The sequence below is a fragment of the Frankliniella occidentalis genome, unplaced genomic scaffold, assembly GCF_000697945.3.
Source record: "Frankliniella occidentalis isolate FOCC.00 unplaced genomic scaffold, Focc_3.1 Scaffold67, whole genome shotgun sequence".
Lineage (NCBI taxonomy): Eukaryota > Metazoa > Arthropoda > Insecta > Thysanoptera > Thripidae > Frankliniella > Frankliniella occidentalis.
Window position 1 is genome coordinate 1,312,647 of NW_026267197.1, and position 7,163 is coordinate 1,319,809.

General features: G+C 57.1%; 1 long non-coding RNA gene across 1 annotated transcript in view; it reads right to left on the reverse strand.

The window, feature by feature from the left end:
• Positions 1 to 5,564, reverse strand: part of LOC113207456 (uncharacterized) — a 13,361-nt gene extending 7,797 nt beyond the window's left edge. The window contains exons 1-3 of the long non-coding RNA XR_003303467.2: positions 5,312 to 5,564; positions 5,120 to 5,208; positions 4,968 to 5,042 (exon numbers count right to left, since the gene is read on the reverse strand). This is a non-coding gene — a long non-coding RNA (uncharacterized LOC113207456). The remainder of the gene's footprint in view (positions 1 to 4,967; positions 5,043 to 5,119; positions 5,209 to 5,311) is intronic.
• Between the last annotated feature and the right edge of the window lie 1,599 nt (positions 5,565 to 7,163).

Sequence of the window (7,163 nt, forward strand, 5' to 3'; positions counted from 1 at the left end):
TGTAGTGCAGCCACCGAGGCGCCACGACTGCCCGCTGCTTGTACCAAGTGCAGCGCAAAAATAAAATCACCGCTGGCTATTTCATAGTCACATCTTTGAGATTCGACCGAAAATCGCGCGCGATTGGCGGAGCGAGGGGATTTCCTTGCGATCTTTTCTCCCGGAGGGATCACACGCGGTTCAGAAACCAATAACGTCCGGTCGCCGTTCTCGTGTATCGGGCTCGCAGTCTGCGCGCTCACCGCTGCCCCCTCCAACGCAGCAGCGCTCCCGTTCGGTCGGGTCAGGTCGATTTGGCATGAGCCCCCCTTTCAGGGCGCTTTGCCTCCTGGCCGTGCTCATGAGACATTCAGTCTAAGCTCGCGGCCCGCTGCAATATAGATGCGGCCGCGTCGGCCCGGCGGAGAGGTGACCCGGGCGGGGGAGACCGGAGGGGTCGGCAGGGGGAACGGCCCCACTTAGGCTAATTTTTTAATGGCATGCGTAATTGCCCGTTGTTGTGTCTCGTCGCACGTACAACTTTTTCCTCGTCCGTTCTTTTTTCAACAGTCGCGCGGAACGCGTGCAAACCAAGCGACGTGTCGTATAAATGTTTCCCGCGACGTGTCCAGTCCACCACCTTGGTAATGTTTTTTTCCTTCACCCGCGCGTTACTGTTGTGAGCACACACGAGGCTTGCGCACGCTGCAGCACGCGGCCTGGTCGGGGGGCGCGGCGATCGCAGTACGGCACGTGACGAGGAGGCCAAGTACGGCGGTAAAGGAAACGCGGAATATTCCAACTAGAGATTTTGAGGTGATTTTTTTCAGAAAACAAGGTTTTCTTCCAAAAATTTGAATATTTCCAGAAAATTTTGAAGAAGAAAACGAAAAAGTTCAGACTTCACAAAAACAAAAGGTCCAAAAAATAACGTTTTGGAAAATTAAAGTCCCTGCAAAACTGATGGAAAATAAATCAACAAAAGGGCGCGCTTTGATGGACGAAAATTCGCCCAGCCTGCTGCTGCTGATCCAATCTGGTGAAGCCTGCCCGATCCAAACGGGCACGACTGGGGACTGGGTGCAGCGACCATAGCCACTACGACTTCCATTTAGCGACGCAGCGCACGGACGCGGAGCGCGAGTCACGCCCGGCCTGCGTGCATCACTGTCGTAGTACACGCGTGCGTGCGCGCGCGCACGCCCTGCACCGACCAACCCGCCTCGTTACTGGAGATGGAGGCGCTCACTGACAGTCGCAACACGCTGACAAGTTTATAATGTAGTATAGTCAAGTGTTTGGGGAAAGAGTAAGGGGTTTTCCCGACGGCACAAGACTGGAAATAGCGAGAAAGAGAGAAAGAGAGAGAGAGAGAGCTTGCAAAGGGTGCCGAGAGGGAGGTGGGGGGAAGGGATCGCGAGGGGGTGAGAGTGAGAGAGGTGCACGGCGCCCCCCGAGTGCTTGACCGTCTGTTTTTCCACGCCGCGCACTCCTCACCTGGCTCGCCGCCGGCCCCGCCGGCCCCGCCCCGCATCACGGCGTTGGGCGTGGCGCGGCGGCGGGCGGCGCCGTCCCTCCGGGGAATTGGCCGGGCCGAATGCGGGGAGTTCACTGCACTGCTTTGCGTCCTCCCCCCTCCTCCCCCCTTATCCGACTGGAAAGGGGGAAGACCCACCACCAGCACAGGAAATCAAACACAATCCCATCCCGTGTGCCACAAAGTGAGCGTGTTGCACACTCGCGACGTCCTCAGGAAATGGCAACGTGAGAGGGGGGGGGGTACTTTTATTTTCAGACGGATCACTGGCCGAGAAGTACTGTCCGTGTGTACATGCGTGTGTGTGTGTGTGTGTGTGTGTGTGTGTGATAGAGAGAGCGAGAGAGATCCGGGGAAAGGGGGGGAGGGGGGGCTCAGCCCATACACTGTCGACACTTTGTCACAGACTTTACGACGCCGCGCGGCTTTTCGCGTCACCCTCGTCCACAAGGAAAATTGCTTCCTTTTCTCTTTCACTCACTCACGCGTGCGCCTTTTAGCAGCATAGATAAAGGAAAGAAGGCGACCTTGCTGCTGGCATTCTAGACACCAGGGCATTACTGTTGGATGAGTTGGGACCGAAATGGACTCGGACGCTGATGACGTCGCGCTCACGGACCCGATACGCTGACGCGGTGGGGGGATTGGGTGGAGGGGGTGGAGTTCCAGCAGCGTCGAGCCGGCTCGGAGGCCTCCAGCCCAGCGCCTCGCATCCTCTCCAGCACCTCCAGCGGCGCAGCCCGGCGCGGTAGGCAACGCTCCGGCGGGGCTGCGGCCGGGTTGCCTGCGCTCGCCTTTCAGGATGGAGCTCCCCGCCAGTCTGGCCGAACTCCAGTAGCGGCTGCTCATCCAGGCGGGCTCACTGTGGCTTGCGTAGCGGCTCCATGTGAGGTCACTACTTGCTCCACGGGTCACACTGGCTCAAGGTGTGGTCACGGCGGCCTCCAGGTGGTGTCACGGCGGCTGCGGGCGGGGTCACACAGTGGCTCCAGGTGGGGTCATGGCGGCTTCTTGCGAGGTCACACAGTGGCTCCAGGTGGGGTCACAGCGGCTGCAGGCGGGGTCACACAGTGGCTCCAGGTGGGGTCATGGCGGCTGCAGGCGGGGTCACACAGTGGCTCCAGGTGGGGTCATGGCGGCTGCAGGCGGGGTCACACAGTGGCTCCAGGTGGGGTCACAGCGGCTGCAGGCTAGGTCACACAGTGGCTCCAGGTGGGGTCATGGCGGCTTCTGGCGGGGTCACACAGTGGCTCCAGGTGGGGTCACGGCGGCTGCGGGCGGGGTCATACGGCGGCTGCAGCGCGGCTCCAGCGCCTCCAGGCACGTTTTCATTCGGCGCCCCGTCTCGGGACCGCCGTATATGACGTCGTAAAGGAGGACGTTTATTGACGGAAGGCTTTATTGTCTCCTCTCCATATTTGTCCAGGAGAGACGCGGCGGAGGGGTAGGAAGGCGTCGAGGGGTGGGAGAGCGATGGGGTGGGGTAGGGCATGGGGGTAGGGTGGGCGCCAAGGCCCGCCTAGCCTTAACGCCGTTCGTTCAAACACATTTTCTAACGGGCGCCGCTCATTTGGACCAGGACCAAAGATGATGCGGGATATAACACCGTGCAGGCCGCCTGCCACCCTCCTTTGGCATCATCCTCGTCGTCTAGGGGAGGGGGGGGGGCGGTCTAGTGCCGTGAGAAGTAGAGGGTAACCGCGAGGTAAGGCGGGGGTCCCGCTCAAACTTCCAACTTCCGCGAGAGAGCCACAAGGAGTGCCGCCGCCCCGGCCTGGAGCAGTGTAACTCGTCGGGACGCCCCCAAGACACTGCCCCACCCCTCGAGCCGCCCCCGCCCCGGCGACAGTCTCTGCTTCTGGTCACGCAGGGAGTCAGGACTGCTGTTTGTAGGCACGTCCCTCTCCGGAAGTGCGGATGGGCACGAGGGCGGGGCGGACTGGGGGCAAGGGTGCAGGGGGGGGGACCTCTCACTCACTGTGGTGGTTGCCGTCGGCGGGGACGGGGAAGAGAAAAGAGAACGACGGCGTCCCTCGCGACCGTTATACGAGCAGCACGGCGGCAGCGCGGTGGGGCGTAGGGTAGGTGAGGGACGGGGAGAGGGGGAGGGGGGTTGAGGGCGAGGCGAGTCGACTAGTGTGAGAGGGTCATGTTGTTGCCACGGCTTGTGAGGCGTGGCGTGGCGTGGCGTGGCGCGGCGTGGCGTGGCGGCGTGGCCTTGGCGCCGCAAATATAAATCGGCCGATGCGCTCGCGGCGGCGCGGCGAGGCGAGGTGGCGGGGGAAACGGGGAGCCGCGGCATGAATCAGTCGGGCGAGGAGGAAGAAAGAGCGAGCGAGAGGCGGGGCGACGACAGCGCGCCGGCCGGCCGGCGGCACGCCTTTGCACAAACTGCTCGGGAGACACAAACTGCTCAAAACAGGAAGCCCCAGAGAGGAGACGATGCAGGGGGCAGCCTCGGCGCCCTGGGGGAAGCAGGAGTTTGGCAGCCGCAAGGACTCGCGGACTCGCATCACAGAGACGCGTCGTGCCCGATGTCCCCCAGGCCCCGACGACGACGACGGCGTGCCAGGCGCGCCGCGGGCTGTTGCCGCCCCAGATTCGCGGCCACTGGTCTGCGGTGGGACACCACGGAGAAAGGCGAGATCGGACGGAATGGACTGCGACTGCGGCGGGGAGACGCGGAAGTCGATCGCTGTGCGTGAGCGTCTGGGGAAATTACACTCCCTTTTGGTATACATATCCTAGCCGGCCGGCGCAGTCGGCAGCCAGTCGCCAGGGGCCCGGCGCGCACCTACGAGTCTCCCGCCCGCCGCCGGCACTGCTGAACCATCGGTTAAGGACCACCAAGCTTAGTAGTAATATGGAAACGGAACGGGGCCGAGCCGTTATCCAAGAAGAACACACAACTGCAATAGGAAATCTAGTCTCAATCAATTTCAGACATGTCTACCCAAGTTCTTGTAAAACAGAAAACATTTAAACATTGTTGGGATAAGGGTTGACCCGTTTCAAAACTCGAACTTCAGAGATGTGATAAGATATTCAGCTTAAGCAGCACACACACACACTGTGTATTAGTACAGCTCACTACTACTCCAATAATTAATTCATTCACAAAATAACAAATGTAGGTGTTATGTAAACATAATTTTGATTCCCCTAACACTACCAAGTGAGAAATACATTTTCATGCAATATTAAATTTGTAAGAAAAAAATAACGGAGAGCAAACATTTAATGGATAACATGTTGAGTCCCATGTGTCCACACGTGTGGCCATACATGGAAATAGGACCCCCTGGAACTTAATGTGTTTAACGACTGATTCTGATTCTGATTCTCTAATACCTGATATGGTTCTGATATCGTTCAAAAGATTTAATGCTACAGGCCTGGCACACATGTATACTACAGACTTTCAGTCAAAAATATGGTTTTCCAGACTCACTTGTCTCCTGGTAAGGTGTTTGGAATCTCTAAACACCACAGAGCACGCTTCAGAAGCACTGACACAAAACTGTAACTGAGCAACAGAATATGATATTACAAATTCACAGCAAATAACAGAACAAACAAAGTGGTACAACATCGGAGACTTACTTTACCAAATGAAATCGCAAAACACACTGAAATAGACTGCTCGGCTGAAACTAGTCACTTAAACATTCTCACAATGCGAGCCAGCGAATCTGCGAATGAAAGACAAGCATGACGGTAGTCCTCTTAACCTCATTTCTCAATTTACGTCACATGCGGAAATAAATGATACCAGTCAACTAACCAAACGCTTACCAATAAGCAACGGAAACACAACTATAGTCTAGAAAATCGATTGATCAGTAAATTTTAAATCGCGTGTTATGATGAAAACTTCCAACAGCAACTACACTGGCAAACCTCAGCTAAACAGAGTGACAGCAAACGAGAACGAGGGGCGAGGGTTGAAGCACAAAGCAAAGCAGTAGTGGATGTGAACCCCGGATCTCACATACGGATACAGATGCTCAGAGCACAAGAGTGAAAACGACTTCCGGCAAGTTGACTGCGAAGACTGCCGCAAACTGCGAATAGTCAATGGTCAACATCACCGAACTCCCAGACTTTCTGACGCCCTGTCCCGATCTCGGAAACATTCTTCGACAATATTTGTGTTTCGTTTACCTTTTTGCATGACAAATACAAAATTGTTGGGAACTGCGTCCGAGATTGGAACCGGAAGTTAGGAAAGTCCGGGCCGGGAGCTCCGCAATACCCCTCTACCGGTATGTGATAAGTAGCTACAAACAGGGATGTGGCTTGATCTAGCTCCAGCAGCAGCAGACCGCGCTGCCTTGCGCCGTGCTGATAGGCAGCTCTCCTCACTCCCCTGTTCGACGAGCTGCGGCTGCCACGGCGCCGCCCACCACTGCGAACGAGACAACTCCCGATGAAGTGACGGGAAACAACGAGGATCCGATCCAACTCAAAGGAGTTACGAGGATGTAACCACGTCCGAACCGTGCGTCAACAGCATTGTTGTCTACGAACCAAGTGAAGTGAGTGACTGACGCTGACGAGGGAGTGACCACGTCTCCGGATGTCCACAGCATGTTTATGACACAAGTGAGTGACTGTCGAGATAGGGAATGACCACGACCACAAAGTTAGTCGTTGGGAATGGCCAACTACAGCGTTTCTGTAACAGTCCAATTTTTATTAGCCTTCAAAAAAAGGGGGCATGTAATTTTAATAAATTGATTTATTTATGAATCCATATCTGGATAAAGCAAGGGGGGGGGGGCTTCGTGAACCCGTTCATCAGCTCAACGCTGCCCCTCCCCATGCCTCTCCCACCCTGAGCTAAGCTCCCGCCCTGAGCTAAGCCAAAGAGCTTTTGCTGTGGCTTGGGGCGAAAAGGATGGGGAGGGGGGGAGCAAGGGTGCGCGGGGAAGTGGCGTCAGGGGTTAGGAAAGTCCAATTAATTATCAAGAGGACTTTGCTCGGGGATCCCGCCGATATGTTTTCCAGTGGGGACCAGCTTAAACGCGGGGCGCATGGCGCTGGAATCTGACAACAGATCTCTGGTGTAACCCTACAGGGCAGCGGCGGCGGCGCCAGCGTCGGGTATTTGGAAGTTGCAAGGCGCTAAGGTCGAAATGTTGAACGAAATATCTTCGTCGCGTCCGGCCACTGAGGTCAACGAGGTGTCCCCGCGGACATCTGCCTTTCTGCAGCTAAAGAGCGCCGACCGCCGGCCGCTGACTCTACTAAGGGGCGCCAGTTTAGTGAAGTGCGGGAGCAGCGCACTGCCCTCCACGGCAAGTTCTCGCCGAGTTTGTAGCAGATGAGCAGGCCTTTGGCACCGAAGCAGTAATTTTATTTCCATCTCAACGACTAGACGGCACGAAACTACTGGTACTCTAACCCCCCTCCCAGACCGTCGCCGGCCGGCTCACTCGTCGGCACAAAAGCCCCCAAGTGGGAGCCGAGCCAGCCAATGCAGCCAGCGGCAGGGCGGCGCGTCGGGCACCCGTACAAAAGGTAGCGTAGGGCTGCCCAGCGGGTACCGGCCCAGGGGTACCAACCTCGCAATCCGTTTTGCACCTGAAAGTGGATAAACATGCGCCGGTCTGGTCGCTCCCCCCGCCCCCCTCCCCCACCGTCA